Raw genomic sequence first — 21,647 nt, 5'->3', positions numbered from 1 at the left:
GAACCGGCACACGTCATGGGTGGTCGATAGATTGCTGGATGCACTTTCTGCCATCCACGACAGGACCTGCTCACACTGCTCATTTTCTAATAAAGGTCTACCGCGCGGACCCATTAATTGTGAGATGAATCTGGGGACGCCAGAAACGTGCCTCTCTCCTAATCCCACAGCAGTCGTCTGCGATACACTTGGATCAGGAGCTCGGCCTGTGGCCATACCCTGACTTGGGCCTCCGCGTCCTCGCCCGCGTCCACGTCCTCTAGGCCTACCCCTACCCCTCAGCATGGTGTATTACGAGTAGAGCAGAAACAGAACGCTGTAATTAAATGTTCCGCCTATTGGCCTGTGGTTGGAGGCTGACTTCCCTTACGGAACGCACAGCAGAGCCAGGAAACAATTTTGCGCACGCCTGTAGTGAGACATAGGTGCGTATTACTGAGCTAGTGGAATTCACAGCGCAGACGCAGTCAAGTCGCCAAAGGGCAGTGGTATGCCTTAAGTATTTGGCTTCCCTTTTTTTAAATGGTGAGCTGAAACAGCAGACAGATACTGTATACAGCGTATATTATGTATACTGTTTCCCTCTGGCGCTATCACGGCGGTGATGTAATAAAGACAGCAGAGCCAGGAAACAATTTTGCCACGCCTGTGGTTAGACGTAGGTGCGTATGACTGAGCTAGTGGAATTCACAGCGCAGAAGCAGTCAAGTGGCCAAACGCCACTAGTAGGCCTTAAGTATTTTGCTTCCTTTTTTTTAAATGCTGAGCTGATACAGCAGACAGATACTGTAGGCAGCGTATATTATGTATACTGTTTCCCTCTGGCGGGATGACGGCGGTGATGTAACGGAGACAGCAGAGCCAGGAAACAATTTTGCGCACACCTGTAGTGAGACGTAGGTGCGTATCACTGAGCTAGTGGAATTCACAGCGCAGAAGCAGTCAAGTCGCCAAAGGGCAGTGGTACGCCTTAAGTATTTGGCTTCCCTTTTTTTAAATGGTGAGATGAAACACCAGTCAGATACTGTATGCAGCGTATATTATGTATACTGTTTCCCTCTGGCGCTATCACGGCGGTGATGTAACGGGCACAGCAGAGCCAGGAAACAGAAACAATTTTGCGCAAGCCTGCTGTAACGCTTAGCAGCGTATTAATTAGGACTACTACCCCCAGCAGACACGCAGTACACTGAAGACGGTCACAGGCAGCCCAAATATAGTATTTTTCCCCAATTTTTTTTAAAAAGCCCACGGCCTATATAGACAGTATATCTCTTTCACCTTTCCCACTGTCCTTGCCTCACCAGTACTGCCCCTATACTGAGTAAAATGACTGCAGACTGAGGACGCAATGGTCTGCACGCCTGACATACAAAAAGCAAAAAATGGTGCAACACTGCTAAAAGCAGCTTCAACAGTACTGCACACGGTCAGATGTGGCCCTAAGAAGGACCGTTGGGGTTCTTCAAGCCTAAAATAACTCCTAACGCTCTCCCTATAGCAGCAGCATCAGCAGCACTTTCCCTGATCTCTGTCAGAATGCATCTGTGGTGAGCCGCGGGTGGGGCAGATTTAAATACTCGGGTGTCATGTGATCTCGCCAGCCACTCACTGCAGGGGGGTGGTATAGGGCTTGAACGTCACAGGAGGAAGTTGTAATGCCTTCCATGTCTTTCTATTGGCCAGAAAAGCGCGCAAATGTCTCAGAGATGAAAGTGAAAGTAACTCGAACACCGCGTGGTACTCGTCACGAGTAACGAGCATCTCGAACACCCTAATTCTCGAACGAGTATCAAGCTCGGATGGGTACGCTCGCTCATCTCTAGTAGTAACAGATAGAGAATTGGGGGATATCAACAGGACGAGGCATTTGTGTAGGAAGTGAATAGGTATGGATAATGCTGGAAAAGTAAGGAGTTGAAGATGATTAGATAGCAAACTTTGTAGACATGAAGAAGTGATCAGGGTGGCCTGGGCTAGAAGGAAAAGATGAGAAAAGTAAACATTTAGCCACATAGATGTAATCACTTATATAGTCGAAACAGCACCTGTGTAGAACTGATATCTACCACTCTATGGTCCCTTTATGGATGTAAAATTAGTTTTTTACACAGTGATTCTTATTCAGTAATGGTATGGTTGCATTGTTTACTATATAGTGTAATTGGTCATGGTGTATTCATGTTATTTGGGCTTTGAATAGTGGCATCATTGGTAATAGTGGTCTTTGTATGGCGTGTTTTGTTCAGTAGCAGTATGTTAACAGTATGTAGATTTCATGACTGTATGGTGTGAATATTTAGCCGTCAGAAATGTTGTATGATAACTATATATGTATATAAAAAAAAATTTGACTGTTGGAGACATGCCTTTGGGCTTGCGCCCCTGATCATTCAAGTCTCAAGCAATACCCCAGGTCAATACATTTGTACACCTTGTGTGTGGCATCTCTGAATGTAATGCAGAAAATGCTTAATACATGGATACACATACAGTCAGCTCCTTTGTTACTTAGGAGAATGCCAGGAAGGCGCAGAGAAGATGTGAACACGGGAGGTAAGATTGGGCAACAGACTTCTGGATTCCATTTCAAATCAGAAACGTACCCAAGAAATGGCCAAGAACAATAACACTGTAAAAAACACAATAATAAGACCTGGTTAGGATTGGTGTCACGTCTGAGTCTTATTCTGCAGGCAGCCCCGGGGTGAGGAGACGGAAAGACCTGCCAAACGGACACTTTCCATATCTCATCCCACCGTCTACTGTTTAACCCTGTCTCTGTCAGAAGGATGTAATTCTAGATATTTAACCTTGACAAAAGGGCCTATAAAGAAAATCTGAGTCCGTGCCAATGAGGAATGCCACAGAATTTATTTGTATTTTTCTTGGCAAGGAGTAAATATTGTAATTTCAGAAATGCCCAATCATAGTAAAAATAAACTGTAGAGCAGACTGAGCTGCAGGTATTGTTTTTCAGATGAAAATTGGAGCAGCATATATAGGTCATTGCTTTAGAACGCCATTTGTGGTCTTCAACCCTTACAGATACTTTACATTTTATCTTGTAAGTCGATATAGTCATGGTTGGATGTGCGGTCTACAAACAAAAATTTCATAAAATAATGCTTTTATTACTTGTGTATTTAATATTGCCAGGCTCTGCTGTTTATTGTAAAGTGGCATGGCATAAGTTAATTATAGGAGAGCACTAATCCTTGCATATGGGTAGATGTGGTGCAATGAGGGCAGCCTGAAACGGGGGAGGCAATTTTAGTAAAGCATGAAAATTTGGAGCGCTTGTCTCTGTGCTGTCCAAACATATGTAGATAATAATACAGACTTATTGAATTTGATGGAGTTCAATTTGGAGCCATCAGGCTCTTGAAACATATTTTGCTAGATTTCCCACACACAGACAAATATGCATGCACAATATGCATAGATATAACACTGCTTTTGGCCCTGTTCTCACAACACTATTTGGCACATGTGTTAGCTTCACATTAAGGTTTTTTTTTCAAATGACGGGAAGAAGAGAGGGAATAAACAAAGAAAAAAAATACCGATCATATCGAAAAAGGACCTAAATATGGAGCTAGTGGTAAGCAATGGTGCTACTCAAGTAAAGTTTCTACCAGGCCTGTAAGCTACCAACCGAGAAAATCTAAACATTGGAAAGCACGTGCCAGTGAAAAAGTTTTACCGGCAATGGCAAGTGCTGGTAAATTTCCAAAATCGGAAAGTACATGCAAACTCAGGCTACTTTCTGATTGGATTGGATACTCCTTCCTTTGCCTCGCCCACGCAGTTCAAGGATTCTCAGCGGCATCAGAAATAGGTGTGTGGGATTGATGCGAGTGAGAAATTGTAGTGGGTTTTCCATTCAGAGAGCCAGGGACACATTTGGCAGCACACTGCTTGTCTGTGCAACCTCAAAAAGTCAAAAACGGAGGTCAGAGATTGAAGTATAGGGGGCTGTTCCAAAGAGTTAAATTGTCATCATGACAATGTATTGTGTCATGATAACAAATGTGCCCAACCTTGGATCTATAAAACTGAGCATTCTTCTGGGAATTTTCTGGAAAGATGCTGTCAATACTATAAAAGGTTCTGGAGCTGCATCACAGCAAAGCAGAGTGCAGGGACTAAGAAACCAAGAGTTGCTGGAACCGTGATAGTCTGCAAAACCAGAGAGGGAGAGTCTGTAGGTGGCAGAAAACTGCAAGTGAGGGACTGTACAGCTTGCTGTTGCTTCACTGTCAAAATAACACTAGGGTTCAGGGTAAAGACCCATCTGGAGGACTGGGCAGGAGTGTTGGACTGTACAGCAGAGCAAATGGATCAAGACCAAGGGAGAAAAGCAAGGAGTTCATCGGCATCAAGTCGTAAGTGAGGCTGGCCTTAGTAAAGCCACAAGATGTGTATACCCCTACAGACTGAATCGTTAGTCAGTTGCCCTACTGTACATAGAAACATTAACAAATACTGAAACTGTAATTACTGTTTCTGGACTCCAACACCCAATAGTAACATAGTAACATAGTTCGTAAGGCTGAATGAAGACAATGTCCATCTAGTCCAGCCTGTCTAGCCTCCTGTTTTGTTGATCCAGAGGAAGGCAAAAAAAAAAACCAAGAGCAGAAGCCAAATAGCCCTTTTGGGGAAAATAATACCTTCCCGACTCCCTAATGGCAATCAGACTGTTCCCTGGATCAACCCCTAATAGTTCCTACCTGCCTGTATACCCGGATTAACAAATAATCTTAGATTTATAGCCTATAATACCCTTCCTCTCCAGAAAGACATCAAGTCCCCTTTTAAACTCCTCTAAGGATTTTGCCATCACTACGTCCTCAGGCAGATAGTTAGCTAATGACAGTTATACTGACAGGAGTTAGGACTGTCATCACAGGGACATTAATATCAAGATTCCATTTTCAATTTACTGTTATAAAGAAAAGTAAATTGTAACCTTTTATAGAAAAACTGTGTACTACGTTGTGTGATTTCTGTTCCTAATTTTCAGGCTTAATTCTTGCAGTACTCAGTATTGTTCTGTATTATGTATAATGTATTAATAGTTCCCAGGATTAAGTTAGCCGTAGTCAGCAAAAGGTAAATCTACAGAGAAAGGTAAACTGTTTTCTTGTTATTAAAACATTACTTGTTTCTTTGAAAATACATATTGTGTTGTTTTGTAACTCCTTCTGCAGCGTCGTATCCTGTATCTGTATTATGATTCCACTTACCTGCAACAGAACGACAATGGATAACAGAGTTATTGCTTGCCAAGGGTTTCTAGAACAAAAAGGTACTTAATAACCTTTTAAAGCTGTCAGACAAAAGAACTGTTTACCCCAGTTCCACCATACACATGAATGTTAACCTTGGCTGAGCGTTTGTTTGTTTAGGAATGTAAGCTGCAGCCAGAACTCTCTGGGGGTAGCTTATCTCCCTGTGGTGTTAAAACGTCCCTAATTATTACCTGATATGATCTGTCGGGGAAAATTTTGTGGCTCTTATACACGTTAGAGATTCATCCAGCTATGCCATTTGCCGTGGATTTGGATGACTAAACATTAATGTATATTGGGGCTTTAAGTCACATCATCAAAACCCCACCCACTTTTTATCCATGTTTACTTGCCAAAGTTTGAGAAGTGACATCAGAGAGTTTCTGAGAAGTGATGCATAGACTAGACTTCCTAATTAAGACCCCAGACCAGTCACTGCACATAATGACTTTTCCTCGTTCCTGCAGTCATCCGCACTCTCCACAGCTGTCTGCTGTGACACCAGGGAATTAATAGGACTGCAGAAACATACAGTAGAGGCCAAAATGTTGCTATGACATGAGGCACCTGGAACACTTTTTTGCACTTCTTGGTGTCTCAGAAGTCTCCTGGAAATTGTGAGAAAGTCTTCCAGTCATCGTGGCAACCTGGTAATCACTGGAAATCAGGATATGTCCAGCCTAAGGGCTTTTACCCTTATGCTGGATGCGTACAGCTGATCCGGAGTAGTAAGTATGTAGGTTTTGGAGGGCGCTATGGTGGACTCCGCTGCGATATTCTGCTGGCAGAGTCCGACACGGCCGTGAGCATGAGCCCTAAGATGGACTAATCTAATGGTTAAATGTCCCTATTTCATATTTGCTTTTATTGTAACTGTTTTGAGTTTCTTGTTTCCTTAAGAATAAATATAAAACTTTGCAAAGTTCCGTCAAATATTTTACATCATTCTAATTTTCCACTTGATTTTCTAATATATGTGTATCATTTTACTTTTGTAAGGTTTTGAAAGAGAATTATAATGAAAAGTGTGTAACAGAACTCCAAATCTAGGGTAAGATAATGAAGAAAAATGATCGGAGGAACCTAGAAAAATGGATATTGTAGCAATAATGGCAAAGCCCAAAATAATCCAATCCACCAGACAAATCTCATGTACTGTATAAAACAGTAACAGCTATTGAGAACTAATAATGAGATACAATTGTCCCGATTTTCAGGGTAATTTGCTAAATATGAAATTACTGTTAATGAATTCCACATGAGATAGGGTGGCTCAATGTTGCCTGGAAGCGTCCTGAGTTGGCCTTAGTGTCAAAGGCTTAACTAAAAATTGTTGGGCGGAAGAAGTGGCCTTGATATGCAAGGAGAGCAGATCCAAATTGCAGGGTTTCCCGATGCTCTCATCAGTTGCTGTGTAATGTTAGTCTGAAAGACGAGTCACTAGATTGGAGATGACCTACAGAAAAACTCCAGGGTACCTATAGAGAACAATGCAGTGTCCGCTCTGAGCTGTTTAACTAGCCATAGCTGCCAGATTAAAGTCCTAAACATTAGCACTGTACATACTCCCATCACAGACTCAATTCCTTTGCTCAGACGTTTTGCTCAAAAAGGCCTTTGACTTGATAAGGTATCTCGACATGCAACCACCTGGACTTCTACAAGGTACACATAGCTGTATCTAGCCTCTTATGTTCCAGATCTTGAAGATTGATCTTTGTACATGGTCATCTGGTATATTTTCATGGTTTTGTTGCATGTAGAGATGAGCTCTCTCACTCTCCCCCCCCCCCCCCACTGCCCCACTGCTACCCCCCCACCCCCCCCACCCCCTGCCCCACCCGCATGGTGCTCGGACGAGTAATCAGTTACTAGAAAGGACTTGCAGATTAAAATTCCCAACTATTTTTCCTTGCAAAGCTTTATCGTGGGATAGTTTTGCTTGATGTGGAGTATAATGTTGCTTATCTCACCAAGGTTTCTGATTGGTGCGGGCATTCACACAGAGACATAACCTGAAACTGCTGGGTCCCAATGTAAAATCTAAAAAAGTTTGGTTCCAAGTTAGCCAGTAGAGCAAAATGGGATTGTTCTCAGTAACAGAAACCAAGTGATCTTGTAGATAAGATACCTTTTAATAGCTGACAAATATACATGATGTTATAGCAAGCTTTCAAACCTATACAGTCCAGTTGCATAGTTCAAAAGCTCACTATAACATGTCTTTTTGTTAGCAATTAAAAGGTATCATATCTACAGGATTACTTGGTTTCTCTTGGTGGAAACAATCACAATGTAAATTCTGTAACAGTCCCGCCCCCCAACTATAACACCTCATTCATATATTAACCTTCTTCTACAGGAAAAAAAGACCTTATGGGCCCCCTTAGGCTCTATGTCCTGGGTGTGACCAGATCTTGTGCACTTATTGGATATATGCCCTTGCATGCACAATATAAAGCATGGGTGGCAGTGGAACAAGAGTTTTCTCATTCACTTATCTTTCCTGGATTATCCTTCAGAATTTATTAGAAATTTAACAATAGTCTATCCAGCGTCACATATATAGAGATATTAACCCTTTCCAATCCACTGTCTGGCGTCTTAAGACATTCTGATTGAAGGCTGTATAGCTCCGTTGTCGGAAGACGCCCAGCTGGGTATTCTTACTGTATATTATTGGCCGCTCTGTTGTCGAGGGCCTCTCCAGCATGTCCCATACCGCAGTACTGGCTTTAGCCAGCAGATAGCGCCATTGTATAATGGCAGAAAGAGAAAGCCCCCTAGGAAACCCTGAATCTAAAATTGGATTGCAAAGGATCAATAGAGGATAGCCACACTCACCATGCGAAGCATGTGGCATCCATTGATGCTACACCAGATCCAGAAATACTAATAGGTCAAACCAGGTTGGAAAATACGTTACAGCATCCATTTAGATAATCCTGAGCATATATAACAAGGAGCAATCACTTCCAATCCCAGTCGTCAGACCGTACTATACATCAGAAAAAAAGCAGAACCAAAGGACAGGTGCTAAGTATCCCAGAAATGGGGGTATCCTAAGCCTTTCTGCTGCCTGAGTGGAAGTGTGAAATAGCATACCCCAAAAAAGAAACACTAATTTTCTAGGCATTGAAAGATACATATTTGAACCATTTAGACTTGCCTGAAGTGACAGGGAAATAGTGCAACCAATAGTAAATGTTTCCCTCAGTGGCCCTAAAAGTAATAGTGACCCCCCTTATCCATTAAAAACCAAGGGCTGTATATATATATGGTGTTTGGTCCTGGGCTTTAATCTCGGCCAGTAGTAAATATATGATGCATGACTAAAGCTTCTGCTTCTGCAATCTAGGAAGAACACGTTGGGTTCCCAGCTGTCAGTGACCCAAAGGAGAAGACAGAAGCATTTTTAACTGTATCTGCCTTCTCTTTTACAGGCTACATAACTACTTAGTGCTATGTCAAGAATAGAGAAAGCTGCAGTGCTGTTTACTGCATGGGACCCGGTGATGTCTGAGCTGCAGGGTCATAGCAGACAACTGATCAGCTCTGACAGTGACTACTGTCACACTAGGTGAGGTGTTTTCCCCTTAACTGGGACTTCTATGGATGCTCGAGTTAGAGTGGAAAAGTCTGAATGCCCCCTACAGATCTTATATCACATCATGGGGGACATAGATGTTGAAAAAAAAGTTACAAAAACAAGTTTTAAAAAATTACAGAACATAATAAAAATATATCTAAAAAAAGTAAATAATCCGCCAACCAAAACCGAATGTAAATCCACCCTGTAATCCGAGATTATACAAATTCTATATCAAAACATCCTAAACAAAATGGCGAACCCATTCCTGTATTTTATGTTAACAAAGAAAGAACTATAAATTAAAAAAATCTTTTTTTAATACATTTTATACACATTACAAAAAAATCTGTGAAATAAGGTATTAAAAAAATAGTCCTTTATGTGAAAAAAAGAGCTGCAAAAATAATTTGGGCAGACAAGGAAAAAAAAGAGCCATAAAACCACCCCATAGGTAAAAATCGCTAAAAAATGTCAGGTCTTTTAGGACTGAAACATTCTGTTTTTTAAGGCCTCCCTCACACATGAACGCAGAGCTTTGCCATATTTTACTTTAGTTTTTGTCCGCAACTGCATCCGACACCGGCTTTTAGCACTCCCCATCATTGATGAGGTGTACTAAACGCCCCAAAATAGAACAGACTTCGCTCGAAAATCACGGCGCTAGAGAGCGCTTTATTGAAAACAACGGGAGCCTCTGACAGCGTTTAGTGCTTCGCTGAAAGCTCAACGCTAAACGCTGAAAAAATCTTCTGTGTGAGGGAGGCCTAAGGGTTTAATTGCCCCAGTGCTAATAGTGATGCCATTATTGGTCCCAGTGATAATATTTACCGTTAGTGGCTCCAGTAGTAACAGTGACCCCCATAGTGGCCCCAGTAGTAATAGTGTACTCCTTAGTAGTCCCAGTATTAATAGTGACCCCCAGGGGCGTAACTATAGAGGGTGCAGGAGATGCGGGTACACCCGGGCCCAGGAGCCTTAGGGGGCCCATGAGGCCTCTCTTCTCCATATAGGGAGCCCAGTACTATGAATAAAGCTTTATAGTTGGGGGCCCTATTACAGGTTTTGCATTGGGGCCCAGAAGCTTCAAGTTATGTCTCTGTGCAGCATGGTTTAGGTATTGGTATGGGTACAGATACAGATAAAGGGGGGGGGGGCAGGTCACCTTTTGCATCAGGGCCCCTGAGTTTTTAGTTACGCCCCTGGTGACCCCCATAGTGGTCTCAGTGGTAATAATGCCCCAATTACTCTTCCCAGTAGTAATAGTGCCCCCCCCCCCCCCCCCCCCACCTAAGTAAACCTTTTGTTGGGCAGCAAACAGACACCATCAAGCATTTAGCCCCCTCATCTGTAGCTCCGGTTTGGTGGCTACTGCTGCTGTAATCAGCCTGTGCCCTCTGACATCTCATCTACATTGCATACAGAATGATATCTGCGTGCAAGAATTCAGACAGTGGGGGAGGGGGGTTCCTGGTCCGGAGGTACAGAGAGTGGGTTAAGTGCTTGATGGTGTTGGGTTGGGTTGCTGCCTAGCCGGCTAGCAATTAAGTGAAATAACTACCGATCTCAATTACCTGCCAGGCTGGAGCCTTATCTTGGGTGGCAACCCTAATGCCTCCCCTCTGAGGTGCTGCAGCCTGAGGTGACCTTATGGTAGGGGCACCCCTGCAGGGAACTGCAGAGAGAAACACTGCAGCTTAATAATTATTATTATACTTTTACTGATAATACTTGCTTTTAATATATATCATTTATTTTTTATATGAATTTATATTTTGCAATACTACATGTTTTGATGGAACTTATTAATGGCTTATATTATAGTATAAATAGGCAGCTAACGAACTCTTGCCATGGGAATAGGATGACATGAATGCAGAGATCGTTATCATAACAATGTCAGATATAGCTGCACACAATTAAGATACCGATCTGAAGATGTCTGTCTTACAACAACAATCCGACAATCCATAATTGGAGAAGACAAAACTCAACATCTTCATCAACTTCATCATTGCTTTTATCATCTACAGACTCTTGGATCCTGGCACATCCAGAAAATCAGAGCAGCTCAACTACTAGCATGATAATGTAATGGGGGTCCCGTTGTCCCCTTCCTCCTGTTAGATTTATGTTTCTGTTTTATTTATGTAGTGTTAGTAAAATGTATAGTAGTATATATATGGTTCAACAGCGATCTCTTGCAGGTCTTACAAAGATTGTTTCTTATCTCATTAGTGTGTGTTATGCAAATAAATCTGATTGGTTAACAGTGGTCATATGGGGAAGGTTCAGCACATACATACATTTATATAGATGAGCAGTAGATACAATCAGCGAATCATTATGCAGAGCGTTGGCGGCAAATCACTACCTGTATGGAGAAGCATCATGGCATCCAACTGTTCAGATCGGCGTCCGTGCGTCTAGCCATTGCGCATGCGCCGTATACCATAGTGCATTGCGAGAGTCATGTGTAGTTGCCGTGTTTACGCATCATCAGTTCAGATGCGCAAAGATCATCTATCAGGTATTGCGTGCCAAGCCGAAACGCATAGTTCTTTATCAAAGTAATCACTATCATAGAGCATCACGCATGTGCATAGATAAAAGGGGCACACAAAAAAAGCATATGATAAATAGATGAAGGTATGCACCCGTCGACCACCATCACAAAAGATCTTTAATACTGGCACTAGATGATAAAGTACTCATTCACAAGGAGCAGTGTGGTTTAAGACCTATGAATCATTATACAGTGTCCAATGTTAAGGGTTGAACCCTAATTAGATCATAACTTGGAATCCATAATCCATAATAATTATTTCCATATCACACTCAAGGTAAATATAACTAGTTAATAAATATATTCACAGGGGCGTAACTATAGAGGGTGCAGGGGATGCGGTTGCACCCAGACCCAGGAGCCTTAGGGGGCCCATAAGGCCTCTCTTCTCCATATAGGAAGCCCAGTACTATGAATAAAGCTTTATAGTTGGGGGCCCTGTCACAGGTTTTGCATTGGGGCCCAGAAGCTTCAAGTTACGCCTCTGTGCAGCATGGTTTAGGTATGGGTACGGGTACAGATACAGATAGAGGGGGGGGGGGGGCTAGCTCACCTTTTGCATCAGGGCCCCTGAGCCTTTTTTACGCCCCTGTATATTCATATATGTTACGCATATATGATCCACAAGGCAAAACAACACACAACTAGTAATGTCAGCTCCAACATCCTTTTATTATTTATTTATATGATTTGAATTCAACAAGGATGAATGCATCCAAAGGGGAAAGAAAAAAAGAGATCATATAAGAATGTATCAGATTGGTGGTGGGGGTCAACAAACTGGTGCATAAATTCATGTGCCGCTCAAAGGATAAAATCGCTGTTCCAGGATCTCCGATTGTAATCTACAACAAAATACACAAACATATAATTAAAATATGCAAAAACTGATGCAGAGCAATAGGTACAAGCAGGTTTACAGAAATATGAGGCATTGTATTCATGGTTTAACACCTTAGGAGCCAATGTATCAAACAAATAAATCCAATGGAGCTCTTTCTTCATTAGGGTCCTCAATCGATCACCTCCTCTAACGAAAGGGGGCACGCCGTCAATCTTCCAAAATTTGAGCTGACAGTTTGCCCACTATCAACAAAATACTGGGAAACTGGCAAGTCCATACTCCTTGTACTAATAGTACTTTTGTGCTTCACTATCCTGCTTCTCACCTCCATGGTTGTCTTGCCCATGTACTGTAACCCACATGGGCAGCTTATTAAGTACACCACATAGGATTGGGAGCAGGTATAGTGGTCATTGATCCTATATGAGGCACCTGTCTGGGAATGGTAGAATTTATCGCCCTTTACTAGGTTCCTGCAACACAAACAGCTTAAATAAGGGAAGCTGCCCGTCCTGCACGGAGCCAATGTTGTCTGTTTAAAGGGGTTGTCCCGCGAAATCAAGTGGGGTTCAGCACTTCTGTATGGCCATATTAATGCACTTTGTAATGTACATCGTGCATTAATTATGAGCCATACAGAAGTTATTCACTTACCTGTTCCGTTGCTAGCGTCCTCGTCTCCATGGAGCCGTCTAATTTCAGCGTCTAATCGCCGGAGAGCTGCTCCTCGTAGCTCCGCCCCGTCACGTGTGCCGATTCCAGCCAATCAGGAGGCTGGAATCGGCAATGGAACGCACAGAGCCCACGGTGCACCATGGGAGAAGACCTGCGGTCCACCGTGGGTGAAGATCCCGGCAGCCATCTTCGCAAGGTAAGTAAGAAGTCACCGGAGCGCGGGGATTCGGGTAAGTACTATCCGTTTTTTTTTTTAAACCCCTGCATCGGGTTTGTCTCGCGCCGAACGGGGGGCTATTGAAAAAAAAAAAAACAGTTTCGGCGCGGGACAACCCCTTTAAGGCCAGCCTTTTTCTCATATAATGAATGCACTAATTTATCCCTAAGGCTGTGACAACGTCTCTAGGACATAATAGGTGGACTCACAAATTCCTCCACATCCTTCGTTAGATTCAAGAGAGGCCTGGTGAGTGCTCATGATCAAGCTTGTGTTCTGGACTGCTGGCCTAAAGATTATGAATGCAAGCTTGGGTCTAACCTGTGGATTACAACTGCCTTGTTTTCTCAAACGAGGATTTCTATTGTTTGTTGTTCAACCGTTCACTTCTAAAAATATTTGGAGCAAGATAAATACAACTGCTCGTAAATTGTGTAAGCCCTTGTCCAATATGTTGCAGCCCACTAACACAGCCTACATCCAATGGCAAGAGAAGACAAGTCAGATGAGTGAGACAATGCACTGCCGATCCTGGTGAGTCCTCCCTCCTCTACAAAAGATATGAACTTGGTGCCTAGGCATCTTGTTATGGAGGTGGTAGCTCCGCTACCGGCAGGCCGCCTTTGCCACCTACTGCCTGAGGGCCCTAGAATACCAATGGATCCTTACATTGACAACAATAATAATTCAAGTGCAGAAAAGTTTTCTTCATTTTCTTCATTCTCAACTCCCCGCTTAAGAAGAAACAAAAAAACACTTTCATCGTTCACTTTCATTTTCATCTCCAACTCCATTTCCCCCAAACAATTTCCATTAACTATGAGTGGTTTTACATGTGCCCTCAGGAGAATCCCTGCAGCTGAATGGCTCCGTCTCTGGATGGTATGGTTGTACAGCGCCATTGACTATAATGGAGTCCGTCCACTTTCCACCCAGCTGCCCAACTTCCGGTATTTTGAGCTGGATCTATGATGGAAACTCCGTCCAGAGGTTCCAACAACGATGTGCAATCAGCCTATTTTCATCTTTATCACTCCCATCACCAAAAATGGAAAGCAAAAAGATAATTTTCATCATCATCTATTTTCGTCTCCAACACAATTTCTCTCCCCCTCCAAATATTGTTTTGGCCATTTGCATGATTTTCATATCTTTCATGCACATTTTTTTCTGTGCTTGACATTAACATGTTTCTTGCACCTAATAAACATCTTAATATCTTACAAATGGTTGTGACTAATGGTTCCAGTATTCATTTGATAGCAATTAGTACAGACTTTGTTGTCTTCTTAGAACTGACCAACTCCTCAGAAATATTCTGCTTTCTCCATGTTTTTGGTGTCACGGAGGAGAAATTTGAAGCTCATGTTCTCCAATGCAAAATCTTTATTTCAGTTCTGTGGTATGGATCCACAAACAGCCAGCACCGCTGCAGAAATTCTGTCCAACACGGTTCTTTACTATATCTCAACACGGTGTTGGGACACAGTACACTTGTGACTGTTTGAGAGTCAATAACAAGGTTGGTGACTGCTTTTTTTTACAGATCCATACAACTCAGGGCTTGTAGGGAGCAGTAATGTGACCATATGTATGAGCTCTTACTCTTAGCTCTTTTCACTTGTGAGTCACATTTATATAGCAGGAGGTCTAAAGTCAAATTCAAGAAGTTTTCCTACCAAAATAGTTGATGATCTTTCAATACAATTGGTTTTGAGCAAACTGAGCCAGTAGAACTCTGTTTCAGGTAGAACTTTGCTAAAACGTTGGTTCGGTACGAACCCAAACAGAGATTTTAGCAAAGTCCTACACGAAACGGGGTTCTACTGGATTGGTTCGCTCAACACTAATACTGAACACTGGTGTATAACATTGTTCAAGAGCCATAAAAGCCCTGTTCTCAGAGTGTTATACACTAATTTCAATGGTTTTAGTGACCTTCTGATTTGGTTAAAACTAATATGGACCAAACCAAAACTTTTTGCAAAAGTTTGGCTAACCGGCCAAACCATACTTTTCAAAAGTTTGCTTATCAGTAAACACGATAAATCATCAACTATAAATCTGTAACTGTCTAGATGTTGGGACCCTCATCAAACCTAATAATTGATTCTTTGTAGCTATACACAACGCTGTATACGTTTATCCTAATGTATATTTATATCCTATATATTAGTATTAGACTAATATTGCACATTTTCAATGGCAACAATATTGACGGTATTCCCAGGGTCACAGCCATATTAGCGCTGGCACACTTTCCCTTTCGCAGGCAGCTGAAGCCAGGGATAACTGAGCAGCTTCATTATATAGGATATCCCTAGTGAATTCAACCGATGAGCAGCTGTGCTGATGTATAACTGAAAGAACAGAAAGGGGTGGCAGGTGCGGAATATAAGATCATAAATGGAAAAGATTTACACAGGTTTACCAAGTAAACAATACTTTACTGAAATTTGGATAATTAAGTTACTTTTAGGATAACTAGTATTCAAACAGCTCTATACAAGATATATTAGGGCCTTTGAACATCATAGAGGGTGTATTCTCTAAGTGCTATAATTAAAGGCAGCCCTGTATGAGCAATTCCCACTCTGGTGCATCTGATATGTCCTTGTATTATATGGATGGCCAATCATTTGATTGACTGCCATGTAATGTTACTTGTTTGCCTAGATGTGGCCTCCCCCAGCAACAACCACAATCCAAACAAAGTGAGAAAAAACAAAATACCTCTTTACTAGAGATGAGCGAGCGTACTCGTCCGAGCTTGAAGCTCGTTCCAGTATTAGGGTACTCGAGATGCTCGTCACTCGATGCGAGCACCACACGATGTTTGAGTTAATTCCATTTCCTTCCCTGAAAGTTTTGTGCCATTTTCTGGCCAATAGAAATGCAGGGAAGGCATTACAACTTCCTCCTGTGACGTTCCAGCCCTATCCCACCCCCCTGCAGTGAGTGGCTGGCGAGATCAAGTGACCCCCGAGTATTTAAAGTGGGGCCACCCGCGGCTCGCCACAGTCACGCACTGGGAGAGATCAGGGACAGTGCTGGTGCTGCTATAGGGAATGTTTTAGTGTAGGATCCTGTGTACAAGAACCCCAACGGTCCTTCTTAGGGCCACATCTGACCATGTGCATTACTGTTGTGGCTGCTGGTAGCAGTTTTGCAAATTTTTTTTTTTTTTGTATCTCGGGCGTGCAGCCCCATTACAGCTATAGCGTTCTCAGGCTGCAGTCTGTACTACATAGTATAGGGACAGCGTTTTTGAGATAGGGAGAGTGGTAGTGTAGGATCCTGTGTACAAGAACCCCAACGATCCTTCTTAGGGCTACCTGTGACTTGTGCATTTTACAGGTTGTCTGATGGGAGTTGTAGTCCATCGCTATTGCACAGCTAGGCCTGTTGGCAGCCTTCCGTATAATTTTTTTCTGGCTGCAGTTAGCGTTACATAACCGCTGTCAGCCTCCAACTGTACGCCAATAATTCCAACATTTTTTACACCGCTCTGTGTCTGCCGTCAACTTTACGCACAGCGTACGGCGACAGCCCCTGATAAAGGGAAAGTCATATAGGCACTATATAGCCGGTATTCGTTTTCAAAAAATGTTTTAAATAAAAGCTCCTTCTTACGGCTACCTGTGACCGTGTGCATTTTACAGGTTGTCTGATGGGAGTTGTAGTCCATCACTATTGCACTTAGGCCTGTTTGCGGCCTTCCTATTTTTTTCTGCCTGGAGTTTGCCTTACTATACTGCTCTCAGCGACAAAGTCTACGCACATAATTCCAAGATTATTTACACCGGCTGTGTCTGCAGTGAATTAGAGATGCACAGCATACGGCCACAGCGACTGATAGAGGAAAAGTTATATACACACTATATAGCCTGTATTCTTTGACCAATAAAAACAAAAAGCTCCTTCTTAGGGCTACCGCTGACCGTTTAAGTTTTACTGGGTGTCTGGTGGGAGTTTTAGTCCATCACTATTGCACTTAGGCCTGTTTGCGGCCTTCCTGACTATTTTTTTCTGCCTGGAGTTTGACTTACTATACCGCTCTCAGCGACAAAGTCTACGCACATAATTCCAAGATTATTTACACCGGCCTGTGTCTGCAGTGAATTAGAGACGCACAGTGTATGGCCAACGCAGCCACTTATAGAGGGAATGTGATATACACACTATACATCCTGTATTCTTTTTTTTTTTTTTTTTTTAAAAAAAGCTCCTTGGTTGGGCTACCTTTGACCGTTTAAATTTTACTGGGTGTCTGGTGGGAGTTTAAGTCCATCACTATTGCACAGTTAGGCCTGTTTGCGGCCTTCCTGACTATCTTTTTCTGCCTGGAGTTTGCCTTACTATAACGCTCTCAGCGTCAAAGTCTACGCACATAATTCCAAGATTATTTACACCGGCCTGTGTCTGCAGTGAATTTGAGGCTCAGCGTACGGCCAACACAGGTACTTATAGAGGGAAAGTGATATACACAGTATATAGCTTGTCTTCTTTTTCAAAAAAACCCCAAAAAGCTCGTTCGTTGGGCTACCTCTGACCGTCTGCATTTTACTGGGTGCCTGGTGGGAGATTTAGTGCATCACTATTGCTTTGCTAGGCTTGTTTGCAGCCTTCCTTCCATTTTTTTCTACCTGGAGTTAGCGTTACGATTCCGCTCTCTGCGTGAAAGTGTACGCATATAATTCCATAATTATTTACAGCGGTCTGTGTCTGCTCTATTCATAATCCACCTTGCTGAGGGGTAGGGGTAGGGGTCGAGGATGTGGACGCGGGCGAGGATGCGGAGTTCCAAGTGAGGGTCCAGGTGTATCCCAGCCGGCTGCTGCGGGTTTAGGAGAGAGGCAAGTTTCTGGGGTCCCCAGCTTCATATCACAATTTATGGGTACACGTGGTAGACCTTTATTGCAAACAGAGCAGTGTGAGCAGGTCCTGTCGTGGATGACAGAAAATGCATCCAGCAATGTATCGGGCACCAAGTCTTCTACGCAGTCCACTGCTGAAACTCTGAATCCTCTGGCTGCTGCTCCTCCTTCCTCACAGCCTATACTGCTGCTACAAAAATGGTACTGGGGTCTGCATATGCTTCTGCTACATAAATGTTACAGGGGTCTGCTGATACTGCTGCTACAGAAATGTTACAGGGTCTGCGTATACTGCTGCTAGAGAAATGTTCCTGGGGTCTGCCTATACTTCCACTACAGAAATGGTACTGGGGTCTGCCTATACTGCAGCTACAAAAATGTTACAGGGGTCTGCCTATACTGCTGCTACAGAAATGTTCCTGGGGTCTGTTTATACCTTTGCTACAGGAATGTTACAGCGGTCTGTCTATACTATGGGTGCACTAAGTCTTCCCATCGCAGTGTTTTACCTATGTGGCACAAATAATACAGTGACTGACTAGGCCAGAATTGCTGGCCGAGGCCAAGTTGCTTGGCAGGGCGAAACTCTCCCATGGTTGGGCACTCCGATTTCTTCCTCTGTAATACCATCTTTGTGCACTTACAGCATAGGCTAGGCCAAGGAACTCAAAGACTGCCCCTTCCAGTGTTGAGCTATCTATGTTGCGACGCATGGATTTCCCATTGCTATGTAACTCAGGGCACCTTGGGTCACAAAGGTGGAGGCTTGGAACCGAGCCTGACCCTGGGCCCGCTAACGTGCTTCCCACACAGACTATTGCGGGTCCTGGTCATGGTGTCTTGGGCTTGTAATGCCACCTCCTCCTCCTGTTTGGGGTCAGGGGATCAGCACTGGGCATCATGTCTTTTCTCCCGTGTTACCATAGTTATCTGAGACACTGGTTTGGGCCAAAGAAGAGGAGTGTTACTGCATTGGTGAGACCTTCACAGCTGTACTAGCATCGGAGTCTGCTCTATGCCCACGATTGCTGAGGGTGTGTGCAGAGGCCTATGTACTCGGCACAGTGAAAGTCTGGCATGTTTGGGCACTATCATTTCTTCATGTTTATTACTATCTTTGGGTTCCTTCGGCTCGCCTACGCTGTGGGTGCACAAAGACTTCCCATCGCGGTGATTTACCTTTCCGGCACAAAGTCACTGACTGACTTGCTTAGGGTGCATTATGCAGATGGCTTTCCCCTTGCGGTGTCGATAGAGCTATCCGACACCTAGACAGAATGAATACTGTGTGGGCACATGGACTTCCCATTGCTATGTCAGTTGCGGCACCTTGGGTCTCACAAGGTGTTTGCTGGGACTGAGCCTGGCCAAGGGCCCACTCACATCCTTCCCACACAGGCTACAGCGGGCCCTGGTCATGTTTTCTTGGCCTTGTAAGGCCACCTCCTCCTCCTGCTTGGGGTCAGGGGATCAGCAATGCGCATCATGAATTTTCTCTCGTGTTACCACAGTTATCTGAGAAACTCGTTTGGGCCAAAGGAGAGGAGTGTAACTGCATTAATTAGACATTCACTACTGTACTAGCATCGGAGTCCGCTCTATGCCCACGATTGCTAAGGGTGTGGGCACAGGCCTATGGCCTCGGGGCACTTTAAGTCTGCAATGTTTGGGCAGTCTGATTCCTTCATATTTAATGCTGTCTTTGGGTTCTTTCGACTCGCCTATGCTGTGGGTGCACACAGACTTCCCATAGCGGTGATTTCCCTGTCCTGCACAAAGTGACTGACCGACTTGGGTAGGGTGCATAGTGCAGATGCCTTTCCCCTTGCAGTGTTGCTAGAGCTATCCGACACCTAGACAGAATGAATACTGTGTGGGCACATGGACTGCCCATTGCTATGTCAGTCGCAGCACCTTGGGTCTCACAAGGTATTTGCTGGGGCCGAGCCTGGCCAAGGGCCCGCTCACATTCTTTCCACACAGGCTACAGCGGGTCCTGGTCATGGTTTCTTGGCCTTGTAAGGCCACCTCCTCCTCCTGCTTGGGGTCAGGTGATCAGCAATGCGCATCATGTATTTTCTCTTGTGTTACCACAGTTATCTGAGAAACTTGTTTGGGTCAAAGAAGAGGAGCGTAACTGCATTAATGTTACAGGGGTCTGCCTATTCTTCAGCTGCAGAAATGTTACCGGGGGCTGCCTATACTTCAGCTGCAGAAATGTTACAGGGGTCTGCCTATACTGCTGCTACACAAATGTTACAGGGGTCTGCCTATATTGCTGCTACACAAATGTTACTGGAGTCTGCCTATACTGTTACTACAGAAATGTTACTTGGGTCTGTCTATACTGTTACTACTGAAATGTTACTGGGGTCTCCCTAGACTTCTGCAACATAACTGTTACTGGGGTCAGCTTATACCTTTGCTACAGGAATATTATAGGGGTCTGTGCATACTATGGGTGCACTAAGTTTTTCCATCGCGGTGTTCTACCTATCTGGCCCCCAAAAAAACACTGACTAACTAGGGCATGGAGTGTGGGCTGAAGCCAACATGTATTTTGTCTCACGTTACCACAGCTATCTGGAGCACTGCAATGGGATTTCTTTATGTACCTTCTCTGGGTTCCTGGGACCCACCCATGCTGTGGGTGCACACAGACTTCCCATAGCGGAGTTGTACCTGCCTGGCACTTAAAAAAAAACCCAGACTGACTAGGGCATGGAGTGTGGGCCGAAGTCAACATGCATTTTCTCGTACGTTACCACAGCTATCCGGGGAACTGCATTGGGACAAACAAGAGTAGCGATACAGCGCTAATGAGACGTTCACAGCTACGCTAGCATTGGAGTCCGCTCTATGCAGGCGATTGCTGAGGGTTTGTGCAGAGGCCTATGTCCTGGGTGCAGTGAAAATCTGCCATGTTTGGGCACTCTGATTTCTTTATGTGAACTGTCTTTAAGTTCCTTGGGCACACCCATGCTGTGGGTGCACACAGACTTCCCATAGAGGTGTTTTACCTGTCTGTCCTCAAAAGACTGACATACTCGGGTAGGGTGCAGAGAGCAGATGGTTTACCCCTTGTGTTGTCGATGAGGTATCCGACACCCAAACAGAATAAGTAGTGTGTGGACACATAGATTCCCCACTGCTATGTCACTCGCAGCACCTTGGGCCACACAAGGTGTTTGCTGGGACCGAGCCTGGCCAAGGGCCAGCTCACATCCTTTCAGCACAGGCTACAGCGGGTCCTGGTCATGGTTTCAGGGCCTTGTGAGGCCAACTCCTCCTTCTGCATGGGGTCAGGGGGTCAGCATTGCGCATCATGTATTTTCTCTCGTGTTGCCACAGTTAATTGAGAAACTCGTTTGGGCCACAGGAGAGGAGCATAACTGCATTAATGAGACCTTCACAGGTGTACTACCCAGTTTCCCCAAAAATAAGACGCGTCTTATATTAATTTTTGCTCCAAAATATGCGCTACGTCTTATTTTCAGGGGGTGTCTTATTTCACCGCACAAATGCATCTGTGGCCACTAGTCCCTCAATTGGCCAGCTTTGTGGACGAAATTTCTCAGAAAT

Source organism: Eleutherodactylus coqui, chromosome 11 (genome assembly GCF_035609145.1).
Source record: "Eleutherodactylus coqui strain aEleCoq1 chromosome 11, aEleCoq1.hap1, whole genome shotgun sequence".
Lineage (NCBI taxonomy): Eukaryota > Metazoa > Chordata > Amphibia > Anura > Eleutherodactylidae > Eleutherodactylus > Eleutherodactylus coqui.
This window is presented reverse-complemented; position numbering follows the sequence as displayed.